The sequence below is a fragment of the Microplitis mediator genome, chromosome 9 (genome assembly GCF_029852145.1).
Source record: "Microplitis mediator isolate UGA2020A chromosome 9, iyMicMedi2.1, whole genome shotgun sequence".
Lineage (NCBI taxonomy): Eukaryota > Metazoa > Arthropoda > Insecta > Hymenoptera > Braconidae > Microplitis > Microplitis mediator.
In genome coordinates this window covers 10,060,992-10,085,294 of record NC_079977.1, presented here as the reverse complement: position 1 = coordinate 10,085,294, position 24,303 = coordinate 10,060,992, and positions in this window count along the sequence as shown.

Sequence of the window (24,303 nt, the reverse complement as noted above, 5' to 3'; positions counted from 1 at the left end):
TAATTAATCCAGGATCGAAGTGATTGACCGATAGTTTTTGGTCATAGGGCTAGCCTCCTGACTGTCCCTACCTCCTCCTGACAGGCATGCGTCGACGTGATAATCAGTCATGTGACCATGTCACTATGACTTGTGTAGTTTCAGACGGCAACGAGACGGGGAAAATTGGGAACCGCAAGGCTGAAGGCGAAGAAGACAATTCACATTGTCTTAATATATATATATATATATATATATATATATATATATATATATATATATATATATATATATATATATATATATATATATATATATATATATATATATATATATATATATATATATATATATATATTGTCTTAATATATATATATATATATATATATGTGTGTCGAATTAACAGTGGAGGTATTAATGAGACTCGGGTCTACGTTGTTATCTTTGCCACTCATCTTATTTATTAAACAAATTAACGAATACACACCGGTAATTACTACTCACAAATATCGTACACACTGAACAATAAGATTACAAGCAATAATATCAGTATTTGACAGCTACACAATATCAAAATATCCAAGAGAATATTAAAGATTACAAAAATATCAAATAATACACAATATTAAATACACAAATTATTACAAGCGATTAGTTTACTAGAGAATAACAACTATTGACAATATTCTAGTTACTGTTGTAAAATGTGCGCGGCGGTAAAGTTAAAATCGAAACGAATACACGATCGGTCGGATAGCAATGTCGTCCGTTCCTTTGCTCAATTAGAACTAATTCTCTATACCCAATATTCTTGAGTTCCTGAATCGATCAAAACTATATCTCAGGTAATTTTTACAAACTCGTACAATTACTTCCATATGTTTGAAAACTCATTATACCGAAAATATTGCTATCTCTCGATCGTGTCTACGTTGGATGCCCAGACGGGCTCCTTCGACTTAAGTCTACCGTCATAAACGTAAATATGAAAACTAACAAAATCTTAAGCGGATTAAATTGTAAAATATTTTTACTAAGTTTTTATTGTCTAAAAACGAACTCAATATAGTTGGGACTTTCCCGAGTCTCAGGAAAAACCCAAGTATTATTTTATCTCCGACATATATATATATATATATATATATATATATATATATATATATATATATATATATATATATATATATATATATATATATATATATATATATATATATATATTAGGGTGATCCAAAAAATAACAAATTTTTTTTTTTTTCTTCCAAACAGGTTCAAAAGTTTCATTTAAATAAAAAAAGACGCCTGTAAAAATTAGAGCTCTTAATATTAACATTAAGAGGTTCCTCATCGCACTTTTCTATTTTCCATAAGAATAACATGGGAAAAATTTTTTTTACGTCTTCTGATTTTCATAAGTAGCTAACGATGCGTCATAGGAATAATTGGCAGGCATATTTTTGTAGGGAATTGAATGCTCTACAAAAAAAGATTCTTATCATTTTTTGAGGAATCTATTTGTTCAAAAGTTATTTGACGTTGAAGTCGAATTTATATTAAATTTTGAGATTTTCTACTTTTCCGGCGAAACTATCAGACTTATTACAAAATATCATCAGACCTTTTTTGTAGACAATTTTATTCCCTAAAAATTATTTCAAATAAAGTTTTTTCGAATTCCGCATTGTTTTCTAGTTATTTTAATTTTAATGACATGCTCATAAAAAAATAGTCTTCTGATCGATTTTAAGAGCTTGACATTAAAATTAAAATAACTAGAAAACAATGCGGAATTCGAAAAAACTTTATTAGAAATAACTTTTAGAGAATAAAATTGTCTAGAAAAAAGGTTCGTCGATATTTTGTAATAAGTCTGATAGTTTCGCCGGAAAAGTAGAAAATCTCAAAATTTAATATGAATTCGACTTCAACCTCAAATAACTTTTGAACAAATAGATTCCTCAAAAAATGATAAGAATCTTTTTTTATAGAGCATTCGATTCCATACAAAAACATGCCTGCCATTTATTCCTATGACGCATCGTCAGCTACTTATAAAAATCAGAAGACGTAAAAAAAATTTTTCCCATGTTATTCTTATGGGAAATAGAAAAGTGCGATGAGGAACCTCTTAATGTTAATATTAAGAGCTCTAATTTTCACAGGCGTCTTTTTTTATCTAAATGAAACTTTTGAACCTGTTTGGAAGAAAAAAAAAAAGTTTCTTATTTTTTGGATCACCCTAATATATATATATATATATTAGGGTGGCTCATTTGAAACGACTATTTTTTTTTTTTTTTGGTCCATTGACGGAATATTGTTCTAGACATGAAAAAAAAATTTTCCACAAAATTTGAGCCCTTAATTTTAATTTTAACAACTCGCTAATTGAATTTGAAATTTTCCCATTCATTTAGCATGTAAAGTGGAGGTTTTTTTTTTTAATTATCTATAGCTCTGCTGCATTTCACGTTTTTTTACTGTCCATAGGCAGAAGTTGTAGGGGAACCTTTATACTTCAAAAGTTCCTACAGTAATATTTATGTGACAGGAACGGGGTCAGAGTTAAAAAATGTAAGTCGATTTTTAGCGATTTTTGCGTATTTTTTGAGTTTTTCATAGAAAATATTGTAGTTACCGAAAAAAAGTAAATGACAAATTTGTAGGAAATGAAATTCGCTACAAAAAAGGTCCTGTAAGCCAAGGCTGTAAAATCTATTGTTTCTGAAATAAATTGAATTATACATATGAAAATTCAAGATATCTTTGCAGTATATGATTTGTTAAATTAATAATTTAATTTTCATTTGTTAAATGTTTTTTTTGGACATCACATTATTTTTTCATGAAAATATAACAAAAAAAAATTTATCTATATGGGGCATTCCACGCCAAATTGGACGGTTTCAAAAATTGATTTTTCCGATTTTCTTCAATATTTGGTATTTTTTTACTACCCCTCAAAAGAGGCTTCCCGGTAAATTTTGAGATCATTTTGATTAATGGTTCGGAAAATATCGAATTTAAAAAAAAAACCGCTCTTTTTATCGTTTTTTGATCATAACTTTCGTAATAATGGTCGAAATTCAATGTATTTTATTCAAAATTTTCGTTTTTAGTTGGCCTCTACAGACAAAAATGCATAACAAATATACGAAATGTTTTTGATCGAGATTACGAAAGTTATGATCAAAAAACCATAAAAAGAGCGGTTTTTTTTTTTAAATTCGATATTTTTCGAACCATTAATCAAAATGATCTCAAAATTTACCGGGAAGCCTCTTTTGAGGGGTAGTAAAAAATACCAAATATTGAAGAAAATCGGAAAAATCAATTTTTGAAACCGTCCAATTTGGCGTGGAATGCCCCATATAGATAAATTTTTTTTTGTTATATTTTCATGAAAAAATAATATGATGTCCAAAAAAAACATTTAACAAATGAAAATTAAATTATTAATTTAACAAATCATATACTGCAAAGATATCTTGAATTTTCATATGTATAATTCAATTTATTTCAGAAACAATAGATTTTACAGCCTTGGCTTACAGGACCTTTTTTGTAGCGAATTTCATTTCCTACAAATTTGTCATTTACTTTTTTTCGGTAACTACAATATTTTCTATGAAAAACTCAAAAAATACGCAAAAATCGCTAAAAATCGACTTTTACATTTTTTAACTCTGACCCCGTTCCTGTCACATAAATTTTACTGTAGGAACTTTTGAAGTATAAAGGTTCCCCTACAACTTCTGCCTATGGACAGTAAAAAAACGTGAAATGCAGCAGAGCTATAGATAATTAAAAAAAAAAACCTCCACTTTACATGCTAAATGAATGGGAAAATTTCAAATTCCATTAGCGAGTTGTTAAAATTAAAATTAAGGGCTCAAATTTTGTGGAAAATTTTTTTTTTATGTCTAGAACAATATTCCGTCAATGGACCAAAAAAAAAAAAATAGTCGTTTCAAATGAGCCACCCTAATATATATATATATATGTATATATATGGGTGGTCCGTTTGGAACGACTATTTTTTTTTTTTCGCTCCCACTGAAAAATATTGTTGTAGACATTGAAAAAAAAATCGGTCTGTCAGTTGACCCTGCGGGCCAGCCCCAAAACTTCCCGCTGTTTTCGAGCTCGCTGAGCTCGAAAACATTATTGTGAATATATTTTCGAGCTCTTCGAGCTCGCAAATACTTTTGTATGCCATTGTTTTGTAAAAAACCATTTTTTAGCATTTCTTTCTTCCACGATATCTCGCGAACGAATCAACCGATTTTGATGGTTGAGGTGGCAATCGACGCGTTTTATCAAGTTCTAAAGCTGGTCGAATTTTGAAATTGATTTACTCAGCCGTTTTTGAGAAATTTCAAAAAAACCAAGGAAAAAATTTTTTTTGAATTCTTTCGTCAACGGTTTCTCTTGAACGAATGAACCGATTTTGATGGTTGAGGTGGCATTCGACGCGGCTTATAGAGTTTTAGAGCTGATTAGATTTTGGAATCAATCCATCGAGCAAATTGGAAGTTATCCAAATAAAACATTTTTGAAAAAATTTTATTTTTGAAATATCTCTGAACGCACCCTACCGATTAAGTTCAAATTTCTACGGCCTCAAGACATTAGCAAGCCGCGTCGAATGACACCTCAACGATCAAAATCGGTTCATCCGTTCAAGAGTTATGAATATTTACATACATACATACGTACGTACGTACGTACGTACGTACACACATACATACACTCGGACATCATCGTGAAATTAGTCAGGATAGCTTCCTAGGACCTCGAAACGTCGACATCTGATGGAAATTCGATTTTCGTAAATCGGACCGAAACCAATAACTTCCCGAATTTTTGAAAATTTACAATTTTCTTAGCGGGAAGTTAAAAATTCTCTGAAATTTTTAGCTCTTAATTTTAATTCTAAGTACTTTACATTTGATTTTGAAGTTTTCCCATTTAAAATACATAGGAAAGTTGGGATTTTTTTTTTAATTCTCTATAACTCAGCCGCATTTTAAGTTATCGGGTCGCCGTTTGCGGCATTTTTTAGGTAATTTGATACTCTTCAAAAGTCTCGTTAATAGTTTTACTCGGACTCTAATTGTTTTTTCTGTATTGGTTCTGAAAATAATTTTTTTTATAATAATTTGGGTTTTTAGTTGATATTAACTAAATAACGAAATTTACAGAAAAAGTGCAGATAACGATTTTTTAGAAAATTTTATTCGCTACAAAAAAGGTCCTCTTAGTTAAGTAGCTTAAGTTCTCCGTTCACGTGATATAGGAATTTTAGTAATTTTGTAAATATAAAATTTGTCAAAAATTTTTCCGAAGTTCATCAATTCGACCCCTTCTGATTTTAATAACTGGATTAAATTAATGAAAGGAAAATTATTTACTGATTTAAAATTGAAATGAAATAGCATTTGGTGGAATTTTTCGACAAATATTTTATTTACAAAATTACTGAAATCCCTATATCACGTGAACGAAGAACTTGAGCCACTTAACTAAATAGACCTTTTTTGTAGCGAATAAAATTTCCTAAAAAATCGTTATCTGCACTTTTTCTGTAAATTTCGTTATTTAGTTAATATCAACTAAAAACCCAAATTATTATTAAAAAAATTATTTTCAGAACCAATACAGAAAAAACAATCAGAGTCCGAGTAAAACTACACTAATGCAAAAAATTAAAGGAGCAGAAAAATTTTATAAATTTTTTAGTGATTTTTGGAAGGCTGTAACTTGGTGAAAAAAAATCGTATCGAAAATTTAAAAAAAGCATTTTATAGCTTGAAATCTCTAGTTTAGGTGTATTTTTTTCAAAATTTTTTAAAAGCTCCGATTATTGCGCAAACATGAGAAATACCGCGAGCCAAAAAATTTCTAAATTTTTTTTTTTTTTCCGAAGAGCCCACGGACCGCGGAAAAATTCTTTCAACTAAACGAATGCATACATCATTTAGCAAATTTATTTAGCTTCAATTTGGTTTTTTTTTTAACCTCGTAGGACGATTTGTCGCAGAGATATCAGCCTTCAAACAGAAAATGATCCTTTTGGCTTTGATCTTCGATATTTCAGGTACCAATGATCGCACAGATAGTTGAAGGGCGGCGTTGAAAACTTGAATAAATTCCCTACAAGACCCTGTCATCAATTTTTGAAAAAAAAAATTTTTTTTATTTTTAACATCCATTAGAAGAAAGTACAAAAAAATGACTTTTTTTGGTTTTTTAGTAAATCAACCGCTACTCTGCAAATATCGATAAAAAAAATAATGTTGCCAGGGACTTTTTTAGCTTAATGTACCCCCAAGACCCCTGTAAATTTTTAAATTGATCTATCGAACCGTTTTTTGGGAATCATCGATCAAAGTTTAGCTAAACAATTAAAGGAGCAAGTTTTGTTCTTTTAGTTGTGTAATCATAATCAAAATGGAAAAATTTTTTTTTTTCGACTTTTCTTAAATTTTTGCGTTGGTAACTCAGCAAATGCAAGGAAATGACAAAAAAAATAAAAAATTTCCAAAAAATGTCAAAAAAAATCGAAGAAAAAAAAAAATTGAAACTTGTTTTTTGTGTTCTAAATTTTTTTCTTGACATTTTTTGGAAATTTTTTATTTTTTTTGTCATTTCCTTGCATTTGCTGAGTTACCAACGCAAAAATTTGAGAAAAGTCGAAAAAAAAAAATTTTTCCATTTTGATTATGATTACACAACTAAAAGAACAAAACTTGCTCCTTTAATTGTTTAGCTAAACTTTGATCGATGATTCCCAAAAAACGGTTCGATAGATCAATTTAAAAATTTACAGGGGTCTTGGGGGTACATTAAGCTAAAAAAGTCCCTGGCAACATTATTTTTTTTATCGATATTTGCAGAGTAGCGGTTGATTTACTAAAAAACCAAAAAAAGTCATTTTTTTGTACTTTCTTCTAATGGATGTTAAAAATAAAAAAAATTTTTTTTTTCAAAAATTGATGACAGGGTCTTGTAGGGAATTTATTCAAGTTTTCAACGCCGCCCTTCAACTATCTGTGCGATCATTGGTACCTGAAATATCGAAGATCAAAGCCAAAAGGATCATTTTCTGTTTGAAGGCTGATATCTCTGCGACAAATCGTCCTACGAGGTTAAAAAAAAAACCAAATTGAAGCTAAATAAATTTGCTAAATGATGTATGCATTCGTTTAGTTGAAAGAATTTTTCCGCGGTCCGTGGGCTCTTCGGAAAAAAAAAAAAAATTTAGAAATTTTTTGGCTCGCGGTATTTCTCATGTTTGCGCAATAATCGGAGCTTTTAAAAAATTTTGAAAAAAATACACCTAAACTAGAGATTTCAAGCTATAAAATGCTTTTTTTAAATTTTCGATACGATTTTTTTTCACCAAGTTACAGCCTTCCAAAAATCACTAAAAAATTTATAAAATTTTTCTGCTCCTTTAATTTTTTGCATTAGTGTATTTAGGAGACTTTTGAAGAGTATCAAATTACCTAAAAAATGCCGCAAACGGCGACCCGATAACTTAAAATGCGGCTGAGTTATAGAGAATTTAAAAAACAATCCCAACTTTCCTATGTATTTTAAATGGGAAAACTTTAAAATCAAATGTAAAGTACTTAGAATTAAAATTAAGAGCTAAAACTTTCAGAGAATTTTTTTTTCAATGTCTACAACAATATTTTTCAGTGGGAGCGAAAAAAAAAAAATAGTCGTTCCAAACGGACCACCCTAATATATATATATATATATATATATATATATATATATATATATATATATGTCGGAGATGAAAGAATAAAATGGGGTTTTCCAATGGGACGGGAAATTCCTAACAGTCGAGACTAGTTTTTACAGTAACAATTAAATAAAATTTAAGCTCTAGTTGTTTACAACTTAAGTAGATTATGTTTATTACGGGAGGTTTAGGCTCGCTGTGACATCTGTTCACCAAACGTAGCCACGGTCACAGGATGGATGTAGTAAGACACAGAGGACAAGATAATAAGATTGTCGTCCTTCTTTAAACATTTTGACTAAAAGGTTTCTAATGAAGAGTACAGAGTTTTTGGACTAGTTGAGTCGGGCAGTTCTGATTGAGCATACGTTGTGCGAGTACAAATTTTCCTGTTGACCGTGGATTCGTTCTCGAGCCTAGTTTACCGTAGTACTCGTATATTATTTAATCATAGTTTATTATTAATATTATCGGGCGATTGTATACTACGATTAATATCATTTATAATTATTAATTTATTGTTATCATTTTATGTGTAACAAATATTGTGTTAGTTGTTATTCTGTATGTATTAACAATTGTGAGATATTATATTCGTTATACCGTTTGTTCAGTTACTAGTATTTGTGAATAATACTTTAATAATAAATTACTGTTCTGTGTAATTATTATTTGTTTATATTTGTAATAAAATGCCAGACAAAAATAATAAACCCGATGGTCAGGGTGATGCCTATCATATTATTGTTTTCTGACATCAGAAGTGGGATCTGGATCGTCAACGGGAGTTTCTGCTGAGCAGTTTAGTCTTCTGTTAGAAACTTAAAATCGAAATCTTATCGAGCTGATGAAAGTGGTGACAAAGCCACAGTCATGTATTAAGAATATCTCTCTACCAAAGTTTAACCGGGAAAATTCGAGTGCAGATCCTGTTGCTTGGTGCGCGACAGCAGATATGTGTTTAAGTGAACGTCCACTGGAAGGTAATGCGCTTATTATTGTGTTAAGTGAAGCTCACCAGGGTACTGCATCTCAATAGCTATCCCAGTATGTTTTCCGGGAATAACTTGGACTCAATTCAAAGATTTTTTCCTGACAAGATTTGGTGGCGTTGAAACATCGGCAGCTACACTGATAAATCTTCGAAATAGTCGCCCAAAAAATGGTGAATGTTTAGCTGCATATTCAAACCGTCTTTTGTCGTCACTCACATCGAAGTGCAAAAATTCAAATATAGAAGAAATCGCTGTGTCAATTGTGCTAGCTCATGCTTCACAGTTTGATAGCCGACTTCAGCGCTTATCGTTCACTACCGACATAAAAACTCAGTCTCAGTTGCAAAACGAGTTAAAAGCTTTTTCGTACGCCAGAAAAAGGTCGGCACCGATGCAAGAAGACTGGAAATCATCTGATACGAAACGACTGAAGCCGTCAACGCCAGTTAAGTGTTTTAATTGTGAAAAATCGGGGCACAAGAAATCAGAATGTCGTTCGAGGCCCGAGATTAGAAAACACGAATCAGTTCTCAACAACCAGATTGTGAGTAAGATCACTACACCTTACAAGCCTGTTACCTGCTTCAAGTGCGGCGTGAGCGGTCATATTGCCTCAAAATGCACATCATCGATTGGAAACAAGAATGCCAACAACAATGAACGTCGTGTGGATGTTTGCACTGTGGCAGCTCCATCAGGATCGTTGAGACACCTTGGTGAGTCATTTTCATTTTGTTTCGTCTCTGGAGCAGAATGTTCATTAATTAAAGAGAGCATTGCTGCTAGATTCTCAGGTAATAGAGAAAATAAATTGATAATTTTAAGAGGTATAGGAAATGCTAGCGTAAATTGTACGGCACAAATTTTGTCCACTGTAACTATAAATGGTCATATATTAGAGATTCTTTTTCATGTTGTATTAGATAATTATTTAAAGAACGACGTCATGATTGGTCGTGAAATTCTTAATCAAGGATTTGATGTTAATATAACCCTAGATCACTTTACCATTGCTAAGAGTAAAACTATTTATGCGTGTGATAAATCGGAGTTAAATGATAAAATCGATTTCAATAACGTAGATACAGACGTAACCGGTAATAATGAAATTAAACTCATATCTACTTTGGAAGAGTTTAAAGAATCTTTTATTCAAGGCTTTCCAAATACTCGTGTTAATACCGGAGAGTTGGAAATACGTTTAATTGATCCTAATGTTACGGTACAAAGACGACCGTACCGGCTTAGCTCGGAAGAAAGGCAGATAGTCAGGGACAGAATAGATGAATTGTTAAAAGCAAATGTTATTCGTCCGAGTTGTTCTTCTTTTTCGAGCCCAATATTACTAGTAAAAAAGAAGGATGGTTCGGATCGTCTGTGTTTGGACTATCGTGGGCTGAATGATAATACTGTTACCGATAGATTCCCGTTACCTGTTATTGCTGACCAAATTGCCCGACTTAGCGGCGCAATATATTTTACATGTTTAGATATGGCAAGTGGTTTCCATCAAATCCCTGTTCATCCAGAATCTATCGAACGGACCGCGTTTGTGACCCCTGATGGTCAGTATGAATATTTAACAATGTCTTTTGGTTCAAAAAATGCGCCATCTGTTTTCCAACGAGCTGTGATGAGAGCTCTCGGAAAACTTGCGTATTCATATGTTATAGTTTACCTCGATGATATTATGATAATTGCATCTACAATAGAAGAAGCATTAGAAAGAATACGAGAAGTGACGAGTATACTCATTGAAGCTGGATTTTCTTTTAATTTTTCAAAATGTTCGTTTCTAAAGACCTCAGTTCATTATCTCGGGTATGAGATTAAAGCCGGCGAAGTCCGACCCAACCCTCGTAAAATTTCAGCGCTAACAGAACTTCCTGCACCCCAAAGTGTCACTCAGCTGAGACAATTTATAGGCCTTTCGTCTGACTTCCGTAAATTTATACATAAGTTTTCTCAAATACTGAAACCATTATACCAATTAACGTCAGGTAATAAAAAAAATATTGAATGGACGACTTTGCATGAAAATATTCGACAAAAAGTAATATTAGCACTGACAAACGAACCAGTACTTATGATATTTAATCCGAATCTTCCGATAGAATTACACACAGATGCCAGTTCCGATGGTTATGGTGCAATTCTTATGCAAAAATTAAACATACATATTAGACCGGTTCAAAAAAATCGACTATTTTTTTTTTTTTTCAAAACCCGCAGTGAAATATCTTCCTAATAATGAAAAAAGAAGCCTGTGAAAACGGGAGCTCTTAATATCAATTTTGAAAGGTCGCTCATCGTATATTTCTATTTTACGTTTAAATAACATGGAAAAAAAAACTTTTTTAGTTTGGAATTTTTCACCTTGGCAATGGCTGATTGTACGAATAAGCCCAGCATATATTTTTGTAGGGAATTTAACGATCTACAAAAAAAGTTTCTTATCATTTTTCGAGAAATCCATCTGTTCAAAAGTTATTGGAGCTCGAAATCAAGTAAGAGTAAATTTTGATATCTTTTTACTTTTCCCGCAAAACTATCATACTTCTTATAAAATGTCATGGAATCTTTTTTGTAGACAATTTTATTTTCTACAAATTATCATGAATAAATTTTTTTCAAATTCTGCATTGTTTTCTAGTTATTTCCATTTTAATGCCAAGCTCCTAAAAAAATAGTGTTCTGATCGATTTTTAGAGCTTGGCATTAAAATGGAAATAACTAGAAAACAATGCAGAATTTGAAAAAAATTTATCAATGATAATTTGTAGAAAATAAAATTGTCTACAAAAATGATTCTATGACATTTTATAATAAGTATGATAGTTTTGCGGGAAAAGTAAAAAGATATCAAAATTTACTCTTACTTGACTTCGAGCTCCAATAACTTTTGAACAGATGGATTTGTCGAAAAATGATAAGAAACTTCTTTTGTAGAGCGTTAAATTCCCTACAAAAATATATACTTGGCTTATTCGCATAATCAGCCATTGCCAAGGTGAAAAATTCCAAACTAAAAAAATTTTTTTTTCCATGTTATTTAAACGTAAAATAGAAATATACGATAAGCGACCTTTCAAAATTGATATTAAAAGCTCCCGTTTTCACAGGCTTCTTCTTTCATGAGTAGGAGGATATTTCACTGCGAGTTTTGAAAAAAAAAAATAGTCGATTTTTTTGAACCGGTCTAATATATATATATATATATATATATATATATATATATATATATATATATATATATATATATATAGCGGAGGGGGGCAAAATGGGGTACTTAAAAAAACACTAAGTTTTCAGGGACTCAAATACGTTTGATACTATTTTTTATTTTTCAATGATATTCAAAGTATGTAATAAAAAATTTCATTTTTTGCGGACAAAATGAGGAAGTCTCTAAAAAAGGTGAAGAAAAAAAATTTTTTAGGTATTTAATATGTTTGATGAAATTAAATTTTCTAGTATAAGTAATTTACATGAAGAAAAATTACATTTCACATAATTATTAGATGCAAAGGAACAAAAAAAAAATTCTTAATAGTTTTTATCACAAAACAAATCATTATCATTTTTTGACTGACACTCGATTTTTGAAAAAGTTCAACTCCCGACTTTAAACTGTTAATTTTTCATTTGTTAATCACTATTTATTATTAACTTCAAAGATTAAGATTTAAATTCGTTTCAATTTTAAAGAAGATATTCTTTAAAAAGCAATTATATATTGCTTAAAGTAATGGATTACAAAATTATCATAAGTTGATTAAATTTTAAAATTTAAAAAATTGTTAATAGTTTCATGTTGATTATTGAAATACATCTGAAGTAATTTGACTCTGAGCTTTTTTCTTGTGATATTATAAATTAATAAGAATAAAAATCAAATTGATTTTATAATATTTTTTTATAAAAAAAAAAAATTTCGAAAACGGTGAGAGAAAAATTCTAAACAATGTTCAACTAGATTTACAAAAGTAGTTGTAGAATATTTAAAAAACATTTCAACAAAAAATTTTTTGGGGTACCTCGTTTTGCCACCATACTCCGCTTTGCCCACCCCTCCCTTCATATTTATAATTTAACGGTCACATCATAACCATACATTTATCTTTAATTACAAACTATAATAAATGCGATTATGTCTAGTATAACAACCAAATAAATTCTCATCGAAATTTTAAATCCACAATTCAATTTTCTACGCCTGATGAAAAAAGATTTTATACAATTGTAAAAAATAATATACAAAAAATGGCCCGATCCAATTGTATACAACTGTATAGAAATTGTATACAATTCTATACAAATTTTATACAAGTCTATATAATTATATGCAATTTTATACAAATTATATACGATTATATATAATTACATACAATTCTATATAATTGCAATATATAGAATTCTTTATAATTATATAGAATTGCATACAATTTGTATAGAATTGTATACAATTTCTATACAAATTGTATACAATTGAACCGGGCTATTTTTTCTATCCAATTATATATAGTCTATACATAATTATATATAGTCCATATATAATTGATATACAATTATATAAAATAAAAATTATATAAAATCTTTTTTCATCGGGCGTTGAAAATGTATTCATGTATTGTTACTCTAGAATGATCCTCAAATAATTTTGCGGTTTAACAGTTGAGTAATTTAAATTTATTAAGAAATAAAAATTAAAGAAGTGAACGTTATAAAATATTAGTAAAATTTTATTATTCAAAGGACACCAGGGCACGATGGACTACCTCTATAATTTATCAAAAAAAATTTTTTTTATCATCATATTTTTATGAGTTTGATACATTCAACACGTTTCAGAGTGATAAGAGAAACCTGAGGCAACACGGTTCCCGCCAAAAATTTAAAAAACTGAAAAAATTTTTTTTTAAAGTCTAGATTTATGAGTTTGATGTAATTTACATATTTCCTCTCCAAGAAAAATAACTTCTGGTTAAAAAAACAAATTTTTTCTACACAATAATTTTTAACTTCCCGCTAAAGAAATTGAAAATTTTCAAAAATTCGGAAAGTTATTGGTTTCGGTCCAATTTGTAAAGACCAAATTTCTATCAGATTGTGACGTTTTGAGGTTCTAGGAAGCTATCCTGACTACTTTCACGATGGTGTCCGAGTGTATGTATGTGTGTACGTACGTTGGTATGTATGTAAAAATTCATAACTCTTGAACGGATGAACCGATTTCGATCTTTGAGGTGTCATTCGACGCGGCTTGTTGATATCTTGAAGCCGTAAAAATTTGAACTTAATCGGTAGGGTGCGTTCAGAGATATTTCAAAAATAAAATTTTTTCGAAAATGTATTATTTGGATAACTTTTAATTCGCTCGATAGATTGATTTCAAAATCTAATCAGCTCTAAAACTCTATAAGCTGCGTCGAATGCCACCTCAACTATCAAAATCGGTTCATTCGTTCAAGAGAAACCGTTGACGAAAGAATTCAAAAAAAATTTTTTTCAAAATTCGACCAGCTCTAGAACTTGATAAAACACGTCGATTGCCGCCTCAACCATCAAAATCGGTTAATTCGTTCGCGAGATATCGTGGCAGAAAGAAATGCTAAAAAATGGTTTTTTACAAAACAATGGCATACAAAAGTATTTGCGAGCTCGAAGAGCTCGAAAATGTATTCACAATAATGTTTTTGAGCTCAACGAGCTCGAAAACAGTGGCAAGTTTTGGGGCTGGCTCGCAGGGTCAACTTATAGACCGATTTTTTTTGTATAATTATTAGAGGTCTCAAAGCTCACAAGCGATTTAAGAAAAAAGTAGGGTATTTGAGATCAAAAATACTTTAAAAATTTAAAAAATTAAAATTTTTTCAAAATCTAATCTTTGATAAGGATAATGATTTTAAAGAAAAAACTCGTTTCTTAAAACAAATTTTTTATTGCTCTAAAATGCACTTTCTAATTAATAATTTTTTGTTGTTGCTAAAAATTAATATTAAAGAAGCATATTTTTCAAATCACGTTCTTGATCATTATTTATCACGTTTTCTAAAATTATGAAAAACAATTGTAAATAAAAAACGAATTGTTTTTTCACAATTTTGGAGAACGTAATAAATAATTGTTTTAATATTTTTCGATCGTAAAGCACACTCAAATGCTTAGCATTAAGAGTCGTGTAAAAAAAAAAACAATATGTATATTTGTTTACGAAACGCAATGTTTTTTTATAAAAAATAGTCGTGCGGGGTTTACTGACGATAACTTTTTTTTAATTATTAATATTAATTAAAATTTCCCGACAAAGTTTCAAAACGTTCAAAATTTTTCTACCTCAGCATTTCTTTAAACAGAATGTACCATATTTTATTTTATTATGAAATCCAAAAGAAAGGAGAGTCAAAAAAGTAGTTTGAAAACAAATCAATAATGTCAAATATTATAAAATTCTAAGAGTGCTAAGAAATTGAGAATTAATTATATCGACTCATTCACGGTTGTATGAATTTTTCTGGTGATATACATTAAAATATGATATTACTAATATTATCATCTGGTGGGACTACATTTCATGGAGTTGAATGATTCAATGGTATGAGTGGTCCAACTGTATTATCGTTTAGTTTTTTATCGCTTATTTTTCTCAGAATCCGACTGCACATCGTGCATCGGTACAGACTAAAATTAAACCTTAACAGCTTACGGGGGTCCTAAGCAACCGAAGACCCAGGGTCGTAAATTGTCCAATTTTATTACCCACTACACTTTAAAAAGGAAGGTTCTCTACAATAACTAGGCCTAAGTAAATATAATAAAAAAATTACTTTAAAAATACATTTAACTAAGTGTCTTTTGAGAATTACCGAGGTTTATACTCGAATATTCTATTTTAAGGAATAGAAAGATGAAGGTTTCACTTAGTTCTAACTAAACAAAAAAATTAATAAAGAAAAAATATATAAAAGCGAAAAAGAAATAATGAAAATTAAATGAAGTTAGAAAATTAACTAATAGAAATAAGATAATAGAAAATTCAATAATAAGAACGAATTGAAATCTCGAAATTAGCCAATGAATTTTTAAAATAAAAAGAAACACAGAACAAAAATGAAATAATAACAAAATCAATTTGTAAACTGGGAAATAAAGAATTAAATTTTTAGAAATAATTTAAATCAACTCTTAGTTAAATAAATAGCTCCGTGAATGATTGAATAAATAATTAAATAAACAAATAAAAAAGGGTTAAATCAATAATTAAATAAACAAATAAAAAGGGTTAAATAAATAATTAAATAAACAAATAAAAAAGGATTAAATAAATAATTAAATAAACAGAAAAAAAAAATATTTAGATAAATAATGGCCTGGACTAACGTGGAGGGAGACTAGTGCGACTCTCAAAACGTTGGGCCCTAACGGAAGGGGAAATTTCCAGCCCCGAGAAAATTTCTATTGGCTCGAATTTTCCCCGACCCCAAAGTTTTCATGAGTTAAAACGCCCATATTTTTTCTGTTGATGTGGAAGCCAAGAAGTGCTAAGAGTAGTGTCAGTTTTAGTTCCAACGTTATTGACTCAACTTGAGTTTTTCTTAGTTTTCCTAGTTTCCTTAAAAGTTACCTTCCCGATCCTTAGCACTTTTCTGGTTTTAATATCGGCAGCGAAAATATGGAGCGCTCTTCACTAATGTAAGTCCTGTTATTTTATAAATTGTATCGTGGTAAAAATCTATGTAATAATTCAGAATATAGTTTATGAATTGAAACCAATATTTTATTTTTTATTATTGAGGATATTCATAGATGTGATTGTTTTTCCTAGCCTTGACTCCCTACCTATTGGTTTAACCGCCAGGGTAAAAATATTTCATTCTAATTAGTTAATATTTAATTAATTAATTACTTATGTCATCCGGACATAACATTTTTGGAGGCTCAGCCGGGATGATAGGCAAAATGGAAAAGCTAAACACTTTTATGAGTAACCAAGAAATATATAAATGTATATATATGGAGAAATTTCAAAATTTAAGCAAATTTTGAAAAAGAAATGATGAATATTGAATTTTTAGAGAAAATTAATAAATTTTGAAAATAAAATAAATTTTTGGAAAAATAAATTAAATTGCGAAATGAATATTGGAATTTTAGAAAAAATTAATAAATTTAAAAAATAAAATAAATTTTAGAAAAAATAAATTAAATTGTGAAGTAAATATTGAAATCTTAGAAAAAATTAATAAATTTAAAAAATAAAATAAATTTTGGGAAAAATAAATTAAATTGTGATGTAAATATTGAAATTTTAGAAAAAAATTAATGAATTTTTTAAAATAAAATAAATTTGGGGAAAAATAAATCAAATTGTGAAATGAATATTAAAATTTGAGAGGAAATTAATGAATTTGAAACTAAAATTGTTCTTGGGAAATATAATTTGCATCGTGAAGGGAAAATAATATTTTTTTGTTTTGAAACCAAAAAAAAAAAAAAAAAAATATAAAACCAAAAGACACTTTGGAAAAATCTTTATATAAAACTTTGAGGGTATCATTATTTTGGTTTAGGGAAACAAATTGTGGTCCAAATGATTATATCAGCCGCAAGTTGGTTTGGGTTCTTTTGGGTTTGAGTAACAATAATCCCCCCAAAAACAGATTCTCTGTAAATGGTTGCGCCAAGTACACGTTCAACATTGATCTCAGGTTGCATAATAAATAATATTTTCACAAAAAAGGCTGAAATCATAAAACACCAAGTAACTGAGATTTTTAATAATTAAAAAAAAAAAAAATTTTTAAATAAAAATGAAAAAAAAAAATACTTGAACGTACTTGGTGTGCGCTGTTAAACTCAATTTCAAAAATTATTTAAGAGTAAGATATAAGAGTAAGATATTCAAAACATATCACATGACTGAATAATTAATTTTTTGCATTTACGCACACCAAGTATGTTCAAGTATTTTTTTTTTTCATTTTTATTTAAAAATTTTTTTTTTTTTTAATTATTAAAAATCTCAGTTACTTGGTGTTTTATGATTTCAGCCTTTTTTGTGAAAATATTATTTATTATGCAACCTGAGATCAATGTTGAACGTGTACTTGGCGCAACCATTTACAGAGAATCTGTTTTTGGGGGGATTTCAAATTTTTTTGTAACAGATAATTTTTATTGATTTTACTACTCTTTCGATGATTTATTAGTATTTGTATCTATATTGTTAGACAAGTTAAGAAATTATTTTTAACGTTAAATTTTGGCGCGCCACCGAATTAGCGGTAATGCTGCCCCCTGGGCCGAGTTTGACAAAAACGAAACCCCATTGTCGTCAAAAACAGAAAAGTCCGAAGTTAACGGAAATTTGACAAAAATTCAAGGAAACTTTTGTAAGTAAACTTTTGCTAAAGCAAACTGTGCTATTAGGGTAGTAAACTTAATTGTTTAAAATATAACCACGACATAAGTGTAAATTGACAAAATAATAACCGCAAATTATACTCTAACCCTAATAGCACAGTTTGCTTGAGCAAAATTTTACTGTACAAAAGTTTCGTTGAATTTTTCTTCAAATTTCCGTCAACTTCGGACTTTTCCATTTTTTACGACAAGTTGTGTGCAATTTACTATTGAATTTGAGGTAAATTTACTGCCAGAATTAAAATGCAAATTCACATCAAAAGTTGACTAGAAAAAAGTTGTCCTTAATTTTCAGGCAAATTTTATGTCAATTTATCGTTAATATGATTTGAAAAATTGTTAAGTATATTTTTACGCTCAAATTGTAGACAATTTTACGTATAAATTTGCTTACCTTCTGAAATGGTAGGAATGATCATTACCGACCCTTTTTTTTATCGTACAAGTTTACGTTAAAATTGAAGAAAAATTAACCGCAAATTTTTATTTTCAACCTTCGCTGTCAAACTGTCAGCAAATTCGGGCAGCAAATTTTAGGTAATTTCATTGTCAAATTATTGTCAATTTCAAGCTAAGTAGTCATTAGGGTAGTTAATAGTTAACCCAAACTCGCTCATTCATTCGTCATGGGTAAAATAATATTAGGCATTAGGCCTCGTTGCTTGTGCATACAAGGCTGTGTCGGATAATGAAAGCGCTCTCTAGTGCTAAAAATCAAGACAGATTTTAAATACTTCGATGTTGAGTCAATCGTGCTCCTTCTTAAAACTATTTATTCTAAGACGGTAATAAATAAGCATAAATTATAGATGGAAAAAATTTCTCAAATCTCAAATTTTAAGGTACTATAGTATATGCTAACGTTTTTTATATTTTATGAGATAAATAATAATAAAATGTGATAACATTCAGTTAATAAAGTCTGAGTGAGACACAAATATTTAGAAAAAACAGAAATAAGCCGTGTTTAAATTTTAATTAAAAAAAATGTAATACATAACCATAAAACACCACTCCGACTCGAGAAAAGAGACAGGTAGGCTCGCGCTACACACTCACACATATACATGTGTTGGACCGTGTACTTGGCGCGAGACACTACCGTGTCTCTGGATTAGTAAATTAAAAATTGTGCTTAATTTTGGTGTCATAATGAATTTCTGGTTTTAATGATGCGATTTATTTATCTTTACCCTCAAAAATTTTGACGGTTTGTATTATCGCAACATTTTAATTAGCCTTTAGTCATTGTTGACTCAACCTGACCATAAGAATTATTTCGTTTTTGGGAGGTTTAATTGCAGAGTGATTAAATGGTGCTGATAAATGTCCGATGAGCAACGTCCATATTCCTTGAGAAGTAAGGGGGATGATGGTCTTGTGAGTAGGTTATCCCTACCTACGCGTAAGAAACGAAATTTAACTTTTGTCGATTCGGGTCTTGGAACGACCGGCATCCCTGATCTCACTGACGACGAGAGTTCGCCAGACGAGAGAGACGAAACTCAACTCTCGACAACAAATAATAATAAGAATCAAGATAATAGTAGTCAAGATAATAATCAAAACAATAATAATCAGATTAATAATAATCGAGATAATAATCAAGACAATAATAATCAGAATAATAATAATCCGAATAATAATAATCAAGATAACGGTAACATTCCTGAAAACGTAGAAACAATGGCTCTTCCAGCAAATCAATCCATATCTTTAAATGATGCCTTAGTTTGTGTTCCTCGGTTTGATGGTGTCCCGAGTGATTTGATAGATTTTACAACTTGTTGTAAAGAGGCGAAGGGAATGCTTCCCGACGCCGCGGAAGCTAACTTGGTCAAATTAATTTACGGTAGTAAGTTGAGTTCAAATGTTAAAGATTCGTTAAATAATGCAATCCCTGCTACAATCGCGGAGCTAGTTAAAAATTTAAAGAAAAATTTCATTCCAACTAAATCGCTTTTTCAACTACAAGGAGAATCGGGTCGTATTTTTCAAAGGGAAAATGAGTCTGTAATTAATTATGTAAACAGGTTGAGGAAAAAGGCGAGAGAAATTGTCGACTGCTATCAGTCCCAAATTGCCGAAGCGACTCCTGAACAATTACAAGAGTTTAAAGATGGAATTGATAAAAATATAGCTGATTGTTTTACAAATAATTTAATAAATGAAATAGATCAAAGAATGCCACCTTCTGCTACGGTAGAGGAGGCATTGCAAAATGCAATTCAAATTGAAAAAAAATTAAATGCTCGGAGGGAATTAAAACGGGATTCTGCCACAGGGGATGATAAAAAGAAAGGAACCAACACCAAGGTGGTAAATTTCACTGTAAACACTAGTTCAAAAGCTCCTCCAAACTCTTCAGCACATAATAACCCAGCGAATAAATTTAACAATAATAATAATACCAATAGTAATAATGGTAATGGTAATAGTAACAGTAAAAATGGTAATACGAAAGGTAATAATGATAATCAAACGCGAGAAATGTCTAACAATAATAGAAATCAGGAAATAGTTTGTTATCGTTGCAACGCTTCGGGTCACACCACGAGGACCTGTCCTCAGAGTAAATGTCAAGTTTGTGAGATGCTCGGACATACAGCGAAAGCTTGTCCGCAGGTAGTGAGAAATAACGGTCAAAATAGTAATGGGGTAGCTGTTCGTTGCCAGTTATGTGGGACGAGGGGACACGCGGCGAAGAATTGTAATTCCTTAAAGAACAATTTAAATCCAATCTCTACCTCTAATAATACTGGGAAATATTGTAACTTTTGCCAAAATAGTTCACATCACGAAAAAGATTGCCGATGGTTAAGGGCAGTAAATTACAGTCAGGGAAACAGGGATTTATCTCACCCAACGGGCGCGGGGACAGACAATCGTCAGGTGCGCCCGGTCAACATTGTCCAGGACGTCATGGTGGACGACAATTCAAATTAATGAAAGTAGAAATAAATAAAGATTGGGACGACCTGCCGTACGCGGTCGTAGGCAAGTCGGCCCACAATAAAGATATTATTATGATGCTGGATTCTGGAGCTTCTCCAAATCTAATTAAACTCAAAAATATAGATTCATTTTCAAAAATAGATACTAACGATATCATAGAATTGCAAGGAATAGCGGACGTACCGGTATCAACCTTAGGAAGCATTAATTTAAATGTGTTTGGGGAGGAAGCTACTTGTCATGTCGTACCGGACGAAATGGCGATTCCTCATGCTGGTCTTGTTGGTTCCCAATTTTTCTCATCTCATGGGGCAAAAATTGATTATAAAAATAGAGTCTTAGAAATAAACGATAAAAAATACCCTTTTAAAAAAACCAATAAAATTGAGAACGGGGTTATGTATATACCCCCTCGCAGTGAATCAACATTTTTTGTTAAAATTGGGAACCCAGATATTAGAGAGGGTTATATTCCTCGTTTAAAAATTTGCAAGGGTGTGTATGCGGGAGACTGTTTGGTTCGTGTTAGAGATAACCGAGCTTACATGCAAATCTATAATACCACTAATGATGAGATAGGAGTAAGAATTCCAAGAGAAGTTTTACTCACCACGTACAATTGATCAAGAAATGTCTTACAGTAATATTATAAAAGGTTTGGGAGCTACCAATAGGATTTTCTCAGTAATCAAAAGTAATCTTAACGAAGATAGATTTGAAAAATTAGAACCTCTTTTGAATTTAGAATATTTAAATGTAGAAGAAAAAAATCACGTTGAAAGATTGGTAAAAAAATATTCCGATTGTTTTCATATTCCAGGTGAACCGTTAGGTTCCAAAAGTTATTACAAACACAGAATTCCGACAACTTATGATATTCCATTTACTACCAAACAATATCGCTTGCCTCATTCCTTAAAAGCTGAAGTAGATAAACAAATAATAGAGGGACTCCAGTCAGGTATCATGAAACCTTCGGAGTCTCCCTACAATAGCCCCATCTGGGTAGTACCAAAAAAATGTGATTCTCACGGGAACAAGCGTTGGCGCGTAGTAATCGATTTTAGAACTCTAAATGAAAGAACAATAACAGATGCATATCCTTTGTCCAATATAGTAGAAATTCTTGATCAGTTGGGAGGGTCAAGGTACTTCTCTGTTTTCGACCTGGCATCGGGATATCATCAGATTGAAATGGATCCAAGAGACAGTTGCAAAACTGCGTTCTCCACGCCACAAGGACATTGGGAATTTTCCCGTATGCCTTTTGGACTGAAGAATGCCCCGGCCACGTTTCAAAGATTGATGGATACGGTGCTATCCGGATTACAAGGTGTTTCAATGTTTGTATATCTTGACGATATTATTGTATTTGCTAAAGATCTGGATGAGCATGAGAAGCGCATAGATGACTTAATGGAAAGATTGAGGAAAGCTAATTTACAACTACAGCACGATAAATGCAACTTTCTTCGCCCGGAAGTTAACTATCTGGGTCATGTAATTAGTAGGGAGGGCCTTAAGCCCGATCCACTGAAATTAGAAGCTGTTCAGAGATTCCCAGTTCCAAAAAAACAGAAAAATATTAGGGAGTTTCTGGGTTTAACGGGTTATTCTAGACGATTTATTAAAAACTTTTCTCAAACGGCTAAACCGTTGACTAAGCTTTTGGAAAAAGATGCCGATTTTGTTTGGACTCCCGAGGCTCAGAACTCATTTGAAGTTTTAAAGGAATCTTTGTGTACTGCACCAGTGCTACAATACCCTGATTTCTCCGAGCCGTTCATCATTACAACAGATGTTTCCGGAATTGCTGTAGGCGCAGTGTTGTCTCAGGGAGAAATAGGTAAAGATCGACTCATCGCGTATTACTCTAGAGTCTTACGGGGGGCCGAGCTGCGTTATGACACCTACGAAAAGGAAGCCCTAGCAATAGTCTAGGCTGTTAAGAATTTCCGACCCTATGTGTACGGTCGAGCTTTTACTATAGTAACCGATCATAAGCCTCTAGTTTGGTTTAGAACTGCAAAAGACGGTAATGCTAGAGTCCTTAAATGGCGATTACGGTTAGCGGAATACGAATATACAGTAGTTCATAAACCAGGGAAAATAAACTTAAATGCAGAGGCTTTATCTAGAAATCCAATCGAAAATGTAAACGTGACCACTCGCGCTCAGGAAAAATTTAGGGAACAAGAATCTCTGGATAGTCGACTCCAAAAGATAATAGATAGTGTGGAAAATGTAGAAACGGTTCACAAAACAACACAGGATAGTGTTGTGGAACCGCCTAAGAGAGGGACGGGTAGACCACGAAAGATGGTAAGTACCTCCCCAGAACTTGACTCGGATCCAGTAAACGGGAAGTCGTTAATTGGTGGGTCGTCTTGTTCAAAGGAATTGATAAACCCTGACCCCCACTTGTCACAGGTACCTGGCAGGGCGGGAAGTCCGGAGATGGTCCCCGGGAAAATACAGGATAGTATTATCGGACCGTCTGAAAATTCCAGGGGTAGACCACGTAAAGTGGTGATCGATTCTGAGAATTTTAGGGAAGCGATATGGGCTGAAAATTCTTCTGCAGACTCATAAACTTCACACGGTAGCGACTCTAATACCGAGGATGAATCTTCGTCCGATGTCGAGTCGCAGAGTCCAGTAGTACAATGTACGGTAGGACTAAAGGAAAATGAGGTACATTCAAAACCTCTTAACATAGTAACGTCGCGAGAATTATTTCAATATAGACCGGATAGTCTAGTGTATTTCCTTGACTCGAACGGTTGTCCTTGTGATAACGGTTCCCAAAGTTTAAAAAGATTAAACAAACTACCAGTGGTAAAGGCCACGGAGACTGGACAAGTCACCTGGTCTAGCATTAATAAAAAACATTATTTCGGGTTAGTAATACTGAACACCAGTGGGGAATCCTCCATACGTATTCAGAGTAATATAGGGAAAACCCTGGTAAAATTAAAAGGTATCCTGAGGGATAAAAGTTTAAAGACATTCTCAATAGCATTCTCCGAATACATTGCTAATGTGCCTTGGGTTGAGGTTCTGAAAATGTTGGTAGATGTTTTTGAGCATGTAGATATAAAGGTAATAATATGTTTAGGAAAGATACGATATGTTCCTCCTGAGGAACGGGATAGAATATTTTTCGAGTCTCACAATTCACCTTTGGGAGGGCAT